The sequence below is a fragment of the Silene latifolia genome, chromosome 6 (assembly GCF_048544455.1).
Source record: "Silene latifolia isolate original U9 population chromosome 6, ASM4854445v1, whole genome shotgun sequence".
Taxonomy (NCBI): Eukaryota; Viridiplantae; Streptophyta; class Magnoliopsida; order Caryophyllales; family Caryophyllaceae; genus Silene; species Silene latifolia.
Window position 1 is genome coordinate 50,823,489 of NC_133531.1, and position 14,842 is coordinate 50,838,330.

A 14,842-nucleotide genomic window follows, 5' to 3' on the forward strand; every position below is an offset into this window, starting at 1 on the left:
TGTGTGAAGCATTTGTCCATGTTTATTAGTCATTGTGACTCGTTGTGTGAACCATTTGTCCTTGTTTATTCGTCATTGTTAATCGTTGTGTGAAGCATTTGTCCATGTTTATTAGTCATTGTGACTCGTTGTGTTAATAATTTATCCTTGTTATTGTGACTCGTAGTGTGAACCATTTGTCCTTGTTTATTAGTCATTGTGACTCATTGTGTGAAGCATTTGTCCATGGTTATTAGTCATTGTGACTCGTTGTGTGAACCATTTGTCCTTGTTCATTTGTCATTGTGACTCGTTGTGTGAAGCATTTGTCCATGTTTATTAGTCATTGTGACTTGTTGTGTGAAACAATTATCCATGTTTATTAGTCATTGTGACTCGTTGTGTGAACCATTTATCCTTGTTTATTAGTCATTGTTAATCGTTGTGTGAAGCATTTGTCCATGTTTATTAGTCATTGTGACTCGTTGTGTTAATAATTTATCCTTGTTATTGTGACTCGTAGTGTGAACCATTTGTCCTTGTTTATTTGTCATTGTGACTCATTGTGTGAAGCATTTGTCCATCTTTATTTGTAATTGTGACTCGTTGTGTGAAACATTTGTCCTTGTTTATTAGTCATTGTGACTCGTTGTGTTAATAATTTATCCTTGTTATTGTGACTCGTTTTGGCAACCAATTGTCCGTGTTCATTAGTCATTGTGACTCGTTGTGTGAAACATTTGTCCTTGTTTATTAGTCATTGTGACTCGTTGTGTGAAACATATGTCCATGTTTATTAGTCATTGTGGCTCTTTGTGTGAACCATTTGTCCTTGTTTATTAGTCATTATTACTCGTTGTGTGAACCATTTGTCCTTGTTTATTAGTCATTGTTACTCGTTGTGTGAAGCATTTGTCCATGTTTATTAGTCACTGTGACTCATTGTATGAAGCATTTGTCCATGGTTATTAGTCATTTTGACTCGTTGTATCAACCTATTGTCCTTGTTATTGTGACTCATTGTGTGAACTAATTTTCCTTGTTCATTAGTTATTGTGACTCGTTGTGTGAAACATTTATCCATGTTTATTAGTCATTGTGACTCGTTGTGTGAAGCATTTGTCCATGTTTATTAGTCTTTGTGACTCGTTTTGTGAACCAATTGTCCTTGTTCATTAGTCATTGTGGATCATTGTGTGAAGCATTTGTCCATGTTTATCAGTCATTGTGACTCGTTGTATGAAGCATTTGTCCATGTTTATTAGTCATTGTGACTCGTTGTGTGAATAATTTATCCTTGTCAGTGTGACTCATTGTGTGAACCATTTGTCCTTGTTTATTAGTCATTGTGACTCGTTGTGTGAAACATTTGTCCATCTTAATTAGTCATTGTGCCTCGTTGTGTGAACCAATTGTCCTTGTTCATTAGTCATTATGACACGTTGTGTGAAGCATTTGGCCATGTTTATTAATCATTGTGACTCGTTGTGTGAAGCATTTGTCCATCTTTTTAGTCATTGTGACTCCTTGTGTGAATAATATATCCTTGTCATTGTGACTCGTTGTGTCAACCAATTGTCTTTTTCTCATTAGTCATTGTGACTCGTTGCGTGAACCATTTGTCCTTGTTCATTTGTCATTGTGACTCGTTGTGTGAAACATTTGTCCTTGTTTATTAGTCATTGTTAGTCATTGTGACTCGTTGTGTGAAACATTTGTCCATGTTTATTAGTCATTGGGGCTCGTTGTGTGAACCATTTGTCCTTGTTTATTAGTCATTGTGACTCATTTAGTGAACCATTTGTCCTTGTTCATTTGTCATTGTGACTCGTTGTGTGAAACAATTGTCCATGTTTATTAGTCATTGTGACTCGTTGTGTGAACCATTTGTTCTTGTTTATTAGTCATTGTTACTCGTTGTGTGAACCATTTGTCCATGTTTATTAGTCATTGTGACTCGTTGTGTGAGCCAATTGTCCTTGTTCATTAGTCATTGTGACTCGTTGTGTGAAGCATTTGTCCATGTTTATTAGTTATTGTGGCTCGTTGTGTGATGCATTTGTCCATGTTTATTAGTCATTGTGACTCTTTGTGTGAATAATTTATCCTTGTCATTGTGACTCGTTGTGTCCACCAATTGTCCTTGTTCATTAGTCATTGGGACTCGTTGGGTGAACCTTTTGTCCTAGTTTATTAGTCATTGTGACTCATTGTGTGAACCATTTGTCCTTGTTCATTTGTCATTGTGACTCGTTGTGTGAAGCATTTGTCCATGTTTATTAGTCATTGTGACTCGTTGTGTGAACCATTTGTCCTTGTTTATTAGTCTTTGTTAATCGTTGTGTGAAGCATTTGTCCATGTTTATTAGTCATTGTGACTCGTTGTGTTAATAATTTATCCTTGTTATTGTGACTGGTTGTGTGAACCATTTGTCCTTGTTTATTAGTCATTGTGACTCGTTGTGTGAAGCATTTGTCCATGTTTATTAATCATTGTGACTCGTTGTGTGAAGCATTTGTCCTTGTTTATTAGTCATTGTTAGTCATTGTGATTCGTTGTGTGAAACATTTGTCCATGTTTATTAGTCATTGGGGCTCGTTGTGTGAACCATTTGTCCTTGTTTATTAGTCATTGTGACTCATTTTGTGAACCATTTGTCCTTGTTCATTTGTCATTGTGACTCGTTGTGTGAAACAATTGTCCATGTTTATTAGTCATTGTGACTCGTTGTGTGAACCATTTGTTCTTGTTTATTAGTCATTGTTACTCGTTGTGTGAACCATTTGTCCATGTTTATTAGTCATTGTGACTCGTTGTGTGAGCCAATTGTCCTTGTTCATTAGTCATTGTGACTCGTTGTGTGAAGCATTTGTCCATGTTTATTAGTTATTGTGGCTCGTTGTGTGATGCATTTGTCCATGTTTATTAGTCATTGTGACTCTTTGTGTGAATAATTTATCCTTGTCATTGTGACTCGTTGTGTCCACCAATTGTCCTTGTTCATTAGTCATTGTGACTCGTTGTGTGAAGCATTTGTCCATGTTTATTAGTTATTGTGACTCGTTGTGTGAAGCATTTGTCCATGTTTATTAGTCATTGTGACTCTTTGTGTGAATAATTTATCCTTGTCATTGTGACTCGTTGTGTCCACCAATTGTCCTTGTTCATTAGTCATTGGGACTCGTTGTGTGAACCATTTGTCCTAGTTTATTAGTCATTGTGACTCATTGTGTGAACCATTTTTCCTTGTTCATTTGTCATTGTGACTCGTTGTGTGAAGCATTTGTCCATGTTTATTAGTCATTGTGACTCGTTGTGTGAAATAATTGTCCATGTTTATTAGTCATTGTGACTCGTTGTGTGAACCATTTGTCCTTGTTTATTAGTCATTGTTAATCGTTGTGTGAAGCATTTGTCCATGTTTATTAGTCATTGTGACTCGTTGTGTTAATAATTTATCCTTGTTATTGTGACTCATTGTGTGAACCATTTGTCCTTGTTCATTAGTCATTGTGACTCGTTGTGTGAAGCATTTGTCCATGTTTATTAATCATTGTGACTCGTTGTGTGAATAATTTATCCTTGTCATTGTGACTTGTTGAGTCAACCAATTGTCTTTTTCTCATTAGTCATTGTAACTCGTTGTGTGAACCATTTGTCCTTGTTCATTTGTCATTGTGACTCGTTGTGTGAAACATTTGTCCTTGTTTATTAGTCATTGTTAGTCATTGTGACTCGTTGTGTGAAACATTTGTCCATGTTTATTAGTCATTGGGGCTCGTTGTGTGAACCATTTTTCCTTGTTTATTAGTCATTGTGACTCATTTTGTGAACCATTTGTCCTTGTTCATTTGTCATTGTGACTCGTTGTGTGAAACAATTGTCCATGTTTATTAGTCATTGTGACTCGTTGTGTGAACCATTTGTTCTTGTTTATTAGTCATTGTTACTCGTTGTGTGAACCATTTGTCCATGTTTATTATTCATTGTGACTCGTTGTGTGAAACATTTGTCCATGTTTATTAGTCATTGTGACTCGTTGTGTGAACCAATTGTCCTTGTTCATTAGTCATTGTGACTCGTTGTGTGAAGCATTTCTCCATGTTTATTAGTTATTGTGGCTCGTTGTGTGATGCATTTGTCCATGTTTATTAGTCATTGTGACTCTTTGTGTGAATAATTTATCCTTGTCATTGTGACTCGTTGTGTCCACCAATTGTCCTTGTTCATTAGTCATTGTGACTCGTTGTGTGAAGCATTTGTCCATGTTTATTAGTCATTGTGACTTGTTGTGTGAAACAATTGTCCATGTTTATTAGTCATTGTGACTCGTTGTGTGAACCATTTGTCCTTGTTTATTCGTCATTGTTAATCGTTGTGTGAAGCATTTGTCCATGTTTATTAGTCATTGTGACTCGTTGTGTTAATAATTTATCCTTGTTATTGTGACTCGTAGTGTGAACCATTTGTCCTTGTTTATTAGTCATTGTGACTCATTGTGTGAAGCATTTGTCCATGGTTATTAGTCATTGTGATTCATTGTGTGAACCATTTGTCCTTGTTCATTTGTCATTGTGACTCGTTGTGTGAAGCATTTGTCCATGTTTATTAGTCATTGTGACTTGTTGTGTGAAACAATTATCCATGTTTATTAGTCATTGTGACTCGTTGTGTGAACCATTTGTCCTTGTTTATTAGTCATTGTTAATCGTTGTGTGAAGTATTTGTCCATGTTTATTAGTCATTGTGACTCGTTGTGTTAATAATTTATCCTTGTTATTGTGACTCGTAGTGTGAACCATTTGTCCTTGTTTATTAGTCATTGTGACTCATTGTGTGAAGCATTTGTCCATCTTTATTTGTCATTGTGACTCGTTGTGTGAAACATTTGTCCTTGTTTATTAGTCATTGTGACTCGTTGTGTGAAACATATGTCCATGATTATTAGTCATTGTGGCTCTTTGTGTGAACCATTTGTCCTTGTTTATTATTATTTATTATTACTCGTTGTGTGAACCATTTGTCCTTGTTTATTAGTCATTGTTACTCGTTGTGTGAAGCATTTGTCCACGTTAATTAGTCATTGTGACTCGTTGTGTTAATAATTTATCCTTGTTATTGTGACTCGTTTTGGCAAACAATTGTCCGTGTTCATTAGTCATTGTGACTCATTGTGTGAACCATTTGTCCTTGTTTATTAGTCATTGTGACTCACTGTTTGAACCATTTGTCCTTGTTCATTTGTCATTGTGACTCGCTGTGTGAAGCATTTGTCCATGTTTATTTGTCATTGTGACTCGATGTGTGAACCATTTGTCCTTCTTTATTAGTCATTGTTAATCGTTGTGTGAAGCATTTGTCCATGTTTATTAGTCATTGTGACTCGTTGTGCGAACCATTTGTCCTTGTTTATTAGTCATTGTGACTCGTTGTGTAAAGCATTTGTCCATGATTATTAGTCATTGTGACTCGTTGTATCAACCTTTTGTCCTTGTTATTGTGACTCATTGTGTGAACTAATTTTCCTTGTTCATTAGTTATTGTGACTCGTTGTGTGAAACATTTGTCCATGTTTATTAGTCATTGTGACTCGTTGTGTGAAGCATTTGTCCTTGTTTATTAGTCTTTGTGACTCGTTTTGTGAACCAATTGTCCTTGTTCATTAGTCATTGTGACAATTGTGTGAAGCATTTGTCCATGTTTATTAGTCATTGTGACTCGTTGTATGAAGCATTTGTCCATGTTTATTAGTCATTGTGACTCGTTGTGTGAATAATTTATCCTTGTCATTGGGACTTATTGTGTGAACCATTTGTCCTTGTTTAATAGTCATTGTGACTCGTAGTGTGAAACATTTGTCCATCTTAATTAGTCATTGTGACTCGTTGTGTGAACCAATTGTCCTTGTTCATTAGTCATTGTGACTCGATGTGTGAAGCATTTGTCCATGTTTATTAGTCATTGTGACTCGTTGTATGAAGCATTTGTCCATGGTTATTAGTCATTGTGACTCGTTGTATCAACCTTTTGTCCTTGTTATTGTGACTCATTGTGTGAACTAATTTTCCTTGTTCATTAGTTATTGTGACTCGTTGTGTGAAACATTTATCCATGTTTATTAGTCATTGTGACTCGTTGTGTGAAGCATTTGTCCATGTTTATTAGTCTTTGTGACTCGTTTTGTGAACCAATTGTCCTAGTTCATTAGTCATTGTGAGTGTTGTGTGAAGCATTTGTCCATGTTTATTAGTCATTGTGACTCGTTGTATGAAGCATTTGTCCATGTTTATTAGTCATTGTGACTCGTTGTGTGAATAATTTATCCTTGTTAGTGTGACTCATTGTGTGTACCATTTGTCCTTGTTTATTAGTCAATGTGACTCGTTGTGTGAAACATTTGTCCATCTTAATTAGTCATTGTGCCTCGTTTTGTGAACCAATTGTCCTTGTTCATTAGTCATTATGACTCGTTGTGTGAAGCATTTGGCCATGTTTATTAATCATTGTGACTGGTTGTGTGAAGCATTTGTCCATCTTTTTAGTCATTGTGACTCCTTGTGTGAATAATATATCCTTGTCATTGTGACTCGTTGTGTCAACCAATTGTCTTTTTCTCATTAGTCATTGTGACTCGTTGTGTGAACCATTTGTCGTTGTTCATTTGTCATTGTGACTCGTTGTGTGAAACATTTGTCCTTGTTTATTAGTCATTGTTAGTCATTGTGACTCGTTGTGTGAAACATTTGTCCATGTTTATTAGTCATTGGGGCTCGTTGTGTGAACCATTTGTCCTTGTTTATTAGTCATTGTGACTCATTTTGTGAACCATTTGTCCTTGTTCATTTGTCATTGTGACTCGTTGTGTGAAACAATTGTCCATGTTTATTAGTCATTGTGACTCGTTGTGTGAACCATTTGTTCTTGTTTATTAGTCATTGTTACTCGTTCTGTGAACCATTTGTCCATGTTTATTAGTCATTGTGTGAACCAATTGTCCTTGTTCATTAGTCATTGTGACTCGTTGTGTGAAGCATTTGTCCATGTTTATTAGTTATTGTGACTCGTTGTGTGAAGCATTTGTCCATGTTTATTAGTCATTGTGACTCTTTGTGTGAATAATTTATCCTTGTCATTGTGACTCGTTGTGTCCACCAATTGTCCTTGTTCATTAGTCATTGGGACTCGTTGTGTGAACCATTTGTCCTAGTTTATTAGTCATTGTGACTCATTGTGTGAACCATTTGTCCTTGTTCATTTGTCATTGTGACTCGTTGTGTGAAGCATTTGTCCATGTTTATTAGTTATTGTGACTCGTTGTGTGAAATAATTGTCCATGTTTATAAGTCATTGTGACTCGTTGTGTGAACCATTTGTCCTTGTTTATTAGTCATTGTTAATCGTTGTGTGAAGCATTTGTCCATGTTTATTAGTCATTGTGACTCGTTGTGTTAATAATTTATCCTTGTTATTGTGACTCGTTGTGTGAACCATTTGTCCTTGTTCATTAATCATTGTGACTCGTTGTGTGACGCATTTGTCATTGTTTATTAGTCATTGTTAGTCATTGTGACTCGTTGTGTGAAACATTTGTCCAACTTTATTAGTCATTGGGGCTCGTTGTGTGAACCATTTGTCCTTGTTTATTAGTCATTGTGACTCATTTTGTGAACCATTTGTCCTTGTTCATTTGTCATTGTGACTCGTTGTGTGAAGCATTTGTCCATATTTATTAGTCATTGTGACTCGTTGTGTGAAATAATTGTCGATGTTTATAAGTCATTGTGACTCGTTGTGTGAACCATTTGTCCTTGTTTATTAGTCATTGTTAATCGTTGTGTGAAGCATTTGTCCATGTTTATTAGTCATTGTGACTCGTTGTGTTAATAATTTATCCTTGTTATTGTGACTCGTAGTGTGAACCATTTGTCCTTGTTTATTAGTCATTGTGACTCATTGTGTGAAGCATTTGTCCATGGTTATTAGTCATTGTGATTCATTGTGTGAACCATTTGTCCTTGTTCATTTGTCATTGTGACTCGTTGTGTGAAGCATTTGTCCATGTTTATTAGTCATTGTGACTTGTTGTGTGAAACAATTATCCATGTTTATTAGTCATTGTGACTCGTTGTGTGAACCATTTGTCCTTGTTTATTAGTCATTGTTAATCGTTGTGTGAAGTATTTGTCCATGTTTATTAGTCATTGTGACTCGTTGTGTTAATAATTTATCCTTGTTATTGTGACTCGTAGTGTGAACCATTTGTCCTTGTTTATTAGTCATTGTGACTCATTGTGTGAAGCATTTGTCCATCTTTATTTGTCATTGTGACTCGTTGTGTGAAACATTTGTCCTTGTTTATTAGTCATTGTGACTCGTTGTGTGAAACATATGTCCATGATTATTAGTCATTGTGGCTCTTTGTGTGAACCATTTGTCCTTGTTTATTATTATTTATTATTACTCGTTGTGTGAACCATTTGTCCTTGTTTATTAGTCATTGTTACTCGTTGTGTGAAGCATTTGTCCACGTTAATTAGTCATTGTGACTCGTTGTGTTAATAATTTATCCTTGTTATTGTGACTCGTTTTGGCAAACAATTGTCCGTGTTCATTAGTCATTGTGACTCATTGTGTGAACCATTTGTCCTTGTTTATTAGTCATTGTGACTCACTGTTTGAACCATTTGTCCTTGTTCATTTGTCATTGTGACTCGCTGTGTGAAGCATTTGTCCATGTTTATTTGTCATTGTGACTCGATGTGTGAACCATTTGTCCTTCTTTATTAGTCATTGTTAATCGTTGTGTGAAGCATTTGTCCATGTTTATTAGTCATTGTGACTCGTTGTGTGAACCATTTGTCCTTGTTTATTAGTCATTGTGACTCGTTGTGTAAAGCATTTGTCCATGATTATTAGTCATTGTGACTCGTTGTATCAACCTTTTGTCCTTGTTATTGTGACTCATTGTGTGAACTAATTTTCCTTGTTCATTAGTTATTGTGACTCGTTGTGTGAAACATTTGTCCATGTTTATTAGTCGTTGTGACTCGTTGTGTGAAGCATTTGTCCTTGTTTATTAGTCTTTGTGACTCGTTTTGTGAACCAATTGTCCTTGTTCATTAGTCATTGTGACAATTGTGTGAAGCATTTGTCCATGTTTATTAGTCATTGTGACTCGTTGTATGAAGCATTTGTCCATGTTTATTAGTCATTGTGACTCGTTGTGTGAATAATTTATCCTTGTCATTGGGACTTATTGTGTGAACCATTTGTCCTTGTTTAATAGTCATTGTGACTCGTAGTGTGAAACATTTGTCCATCTTAATTAGTCATTGTGACTCGTTGTGTGAACCAATTGTCCTTGTTCATTAGTCATTGTGACTCGATGTGTGAAGCATTTGTCCATGTTTATTAGTCATTGTGACTCGTTGTATGAAGCATTTGTCCATGGTTATTAGTCATTGTGACTCGTTGTATCAACCTTTTGTCCTTGTTATTGTGACTCATTGTGTGAACTAATTTTCCTTGTTCATTAGTTATTGTGACTCGTTGTGTGAAACATTTATCCATGTTTATTAGTCATTGTGACTCGTTGTGTGAAGCATTTGTCCATGTTTATTAGTCTTTGTGACTCGTTTTGTGAACCAATTGTCCTAGTTCATTAGTCATTGTGAGTGTTGTGTGAAGCATTTGTCCATGTTTATTAGTCATTGTGACTCGTTGTATGAAGCATTTGTCCATGTTTATTAGTCATTGTGACTCGTTGTGTGAATAATTTATCCTTGTTAGTGTGACTCATTGTGTGTACCATTTGTCCTTGTTTATTAGTCAATGTGACTCGTTGTGTGAAACATTTGTCCATCTTAATTAGTCATTGTGCCTCGTTTTGTGAACCAATTGTCCTTGTTCATTAGTCATTATGACTCGTTGTGTGAAGCATTTGGCCATGTTTATTAATCATTGTGACTGGTTGTGTGAAGCATTTGTCCATCTTTTTAGTCATTGTGACTCCTTGTGTGAATAATATATCCTTGTCATTGTGACTCGTTGTGTCAACCAATTGTCTTTTTCTCATTAGTCATTGTGACTCGTTGTGTGAACCATTTGTCGTTGTTCATTTGTCATTGTGACTCGTTGTGTGAAACATTTGTCCTTGTTTATTAGTCATTGTTAGTCATTGTGACTCGTTGTGTGAAACATTTGTCCATGTTTATTAGTCATTGGGGCTCGTTGTGTGAACCATTTGTCCTTGTTTATTAGTCATTGTGACTCATTTTGTGAACCATTTGTCCTTGTTCATTTGTCATTGTGACTCGTTGTGTGAAACAATTGTCCATGTTTATTAGTCATTGTGACTCGTTGTGTGAACCATTTGTTCTTGTTTATTAGTCATTGTTACTCGTTCGCGGAACCATTTGTCCATGTTTATTAGTCATTGTGTGAACCAATTGTCCTTGTTCATTAGTCATTGTGACTCGTTGTGTGAAGCATTTGTCCATGTTTATTAGTTATTGTGACTCGTTGTGTGAAGCATTTGTCCATGTTTATTAGTCATTGTGACTCTTTGTGTGAATAATTTATCCTTGTCATTGTGACTCTTTGTGTCCACCAATTGTCCTTGTTCATTAGTCATTGGGACTCGTTGTGTGAACCATTTGTCCTAGTTTATTAGTCATTGTGACTCATTGTGTGAACCATTTGTCCTTGTTCATTTGTCATTGTGACTCGTTGTGTGAAGCATTTGTCCATGTTTATTAGTTATTGTGACTCGTTGTGTGAAATAATTGTCCATGTTTATAAGTCATTGTGACTCGTTGTGTGAACCATTTGTCCTTGTTTATTAGTCATTGTTAATCGTGGTGTGAAGCATTTGTCCATGTTTATTAGTCATTGTGACTCGTTGTGTTAATAATTTATCCTTGTTATTGTGACTCGTTGTGTGAACCATTTGTCCTTGTTCATTAATCATTGTGACTCGTTGTGTGACGCATTTGTCATTGTTTATTAGTCATTGTTAGTCATTGTGACTCGTTGTGTGAAACATTTGTCCAACTTTATTAGTCATTGGGGCTCGTTGTGTGAACCATTTGTCCTTGTTTATTAGTCATTGTGACTCATTTTGTGAACCATTTGTCCTTGTTCATTTGTCATTGTGACTCGTTGTGTGAAGCATTTGTCCATATTTATTAGTCATTGTGACTCGTTGTGTGAAATAATTGTCGATGTTTATAAGTCATTGTGACTCGTTGTGTGAACCATTTGTCCTTGTTTATTAGTCATTGTTAATCGTTGTGTGAAGCATTTGTCCATGTTTATTAGTCATTGTGACTCGTTGTGTTAATAATTTATCCTTGTTATTGTGACTCGTTGTGTGAACCATTTGTCCTTGTTCATTAATCATTGTGACTCGTTGTGTGACGCATTTGCCCTTGTTTATTAGTCATTGTTAGTCATTGTGACTCGTAGTGTGAAACATTTGTCCATGTTTATTAGTCATTGGGGCTCGTTGTGTGAACCATTTGTCCTTGTTTATTAGTCATTGTGACTCATTTTGTGAACCATTTGTCCTTGTTCATTTGTCATTGTGACTCGTTGTGTGAAGCATTTGTCCATATTTATTAGTCATTGTGACTCGTTGTGTGAAATAATTGTCCATGTTTATAAGTCATTGTGACTCGCTGTGTGAACCATTTGTCCTTGTTTATTAGTCATTGTTAATCGTTGTGTGAAGCATTTGTCCATGTTTATTAGTCATTGTGACTCGTTGTGTTAATAATTTATCCTTGTTATTGTGACTCGTTGTGTGAAACATTTGTCCTTGGTCATTAATCATTGTGACTCGTTGTGTGAAGCATTTGTCCTTGTTTATTAGTCATTGTTAGTCATTATGACTCGTTGTGTGAAACATTTGTCCATGTTTATTAGTCATTGGGGCTCGTTGTGTGAACCATTTGTCCTAGTTTATTAGTCATTGTGACTCATTGTGTGAACCATTTGTCCTTGTTCATTTGTCATTGTGACTCGTTGTGTGAAACAATTCTCCATGTTTATTAGTCATTGTGACGCGTTGTGTGAACCATTTGTTCTTGTTTATTAGTCATTGTTACTCGTTGTGTGAACCATTTGTCCATGTTTATTATTCATTGTGACTCGTTGTGTGAAACATTTGTCCATGTTTATTAGTCATTGTGACTCGTTGTGTGAAACAATTGTCCATGTTTATTAGTCATTGTGACTCGTTGTGTGAACCATTTGTTCTTGTTTATTAGTCATTGTTACTCGTTGTGTGAACCATTTGTCCATGTTTATTAGTCATTGTGTGAACCAATTGTCCTTGTTCATTAGTCATTGTGACTCGTTGTGTGAAGCATTTGTCCATGTTTATTAGTTATTGTGACTCGTTGTGTAAAGCATTTGTCCATGTTTATTAGTCATTGTGACTCTTTGTGTGAATAATTTATTCTTGTCATTGTGACTCGTTGTGTCCACCAATTGTCCTTGTTCATTAGTCATTGGGACTCGTTGTGTGAACCATTTGTCCTAGTTTATTAGTCATTGTGACTCATTGTGTGAACCATTTGTCCTTGTTCATTTGTCATTGTGACTCGTTGTGTGAAGCATTTGTCCATGTTTATTAGTCATTGTGACTCGTTGTGTGAAATAATTGTCCATGTTTATAAGTCATTGTGACTCGTTGTGTGAACCATTTGTCCTTGTTTATTAGTCATTGTTAATCGTTGTGTGAAGCATTTGTCCATGTTTATTAGTCATTGTGACTCGTTGTGTTAATAATTTATCCTTGTTATTGTGACTCGTTGTGTGAACCATTTGTCCTTGTTCATTAATCATTGTGACTCGTTGTGTGACGCATTTGTCCTTGTTTATTAGTCATTGTTAGTCATTGTGACTCGTTGTGTGAAACATTTGTCCATGTTTATTAGTCATTGGGGCTCGTTGTGTGAACCATTTGTCCTTGTTTATTAGTCATTGTGACTCATTTTGTGAACCATTTGTCCTTGTTCATTTGTCATTGTGACTCGTTGTGTGAAGCATTTGTCCATATTTATTAGTCATTGTGACTCGTTGTGTGAAATAATTGTCCATGTTTATAAGTCATTGTGACTCGTTGTGTGAACCATTTGTCCTTGTTTATTAGTCATTGTTAATCGTTGTGTGAAGCATTTGTCCATGTTTATTAGTCATTGTGACTCGTTGTGTTAATAATTTATCCTTGTTATTGTGACTCGTTGTGTGAACCATTTGTCCTTGTTCATTAATCATTGTGACTCGTTGTGTGACGCATTTGTCCTTGTTTATTAGTCATTGTTAGTCATTGTGACTCGTTGTGTGAAACATTTGTCCATGTTTATTAGTCATTGGGGCTCGTTGTGTGAACCATTTGTCCTTGTTTATTAGTCATTGTGACTCATTTTGTGAACCATTTGTCCTTGTTCATTTGTCATTGTGACTCGTTGTGTGAAGCATTTGTCCATATTTATTAGTCATTGTGACTCGTTGTGTGAAATAATTGTCCATGTTTATAAGTCATTGTGACTCGCTGTGTGAACCATTTGTCCTTGTTTATTAGTCATTGTTAATCGTTGTGTGAAGCATTTGTCCATGTTTATTAGTCATTGTGACTCGTTGTGTTAATAGTTTATCCTTGTTATTGTGACTCGTTGTGTGAAACATTTGTCCTTGTTCATTAATCATTGTGACTCGTTGTGTGAAGCATTTGTCCTTGTTTATTAGTCATTGTTAGTCATTGTGACTCGTTGTGTGAAACATTTGTCCATGTTTATTAGTCATTGGGGCTCGTTGTGTGAACCATTTGTCCTAGTTTATTAGTCATTGTGACTCATTGTGTGAACCATTTGTCCTTGTTCATTTGTCATTGTGACTCGTTGTGTGAAGCATTTGTCCATGTTTATTAGTCATTGTGACTCTTTGTGTGAAATAATTGTCCATGTTTATAAGTCATTGTGACTCGTTGTGTGAAGCATTTGTCCATGTTTATTAGTCTTTGTGACTCGTTTTGTGAACCAATTGTCCTTGTTCATTAGTCATTGTGACTGTTGTGTAAAGCATTTGTCCATGTTTATTAGTCATTGTGACTCGTTGTATGAAGCATTTGTCCATGTTTATTAGTCATTGTGACTCGTTGTGTGAATAATTTATCCTTGTCAGTGTGACTCATTGTGTGTACCATTTGTCCTTGTTTATTAGTCATTGTGACTCGTTGTGTGAAACATTTGTCCATCTTAATTAGTCATTGTGCCTCGTTGTGTGAACCAATTGTCCTTGTTCATTAGTCATTATGACTCGTTGTGTGAAGCATTTGGCCATGTTTATTAATCATTGTGACTGGTTGTGTGAAGCATTTGTCCATCTTTTTAGTCATTGTGACTCCTTGTGTGAATAATATATCCTTGTCATTGTGACTCGTTGTGTCAACCAATTGTCTTTTTCTCATTAGTCATTGTGACTCGTTGTGTGAACCATTTGTCGTTGTTCATTTGTCATTGTGACTCGTTGTGTGAAACATTTGTCCTTCTTTATTAGTCATTGTTAGTCATTGTGACTCGTTGTGTGAAACATTTGTCCATGTTTATTAGTCATTGGGGCTCGTTGTGTGAACCATTTGTCCTTGTTTATTAGTCATTGTGACTCATTTTGTGAACCATTTGTCCTTGTTCATTTGTCATTGTGACTCGTTGTGTGAAACAATTGTCCATGTTTATTAGTCATTGTGACTCGTTGTGTGAACCATTTGTTCTTGTTTATTAGTCATTGTTACTCGTTGTGTGAACCATTTGTCCATGTTTATTAGTCATTGTGACTCGTTGTGTGAACCAATTGTCC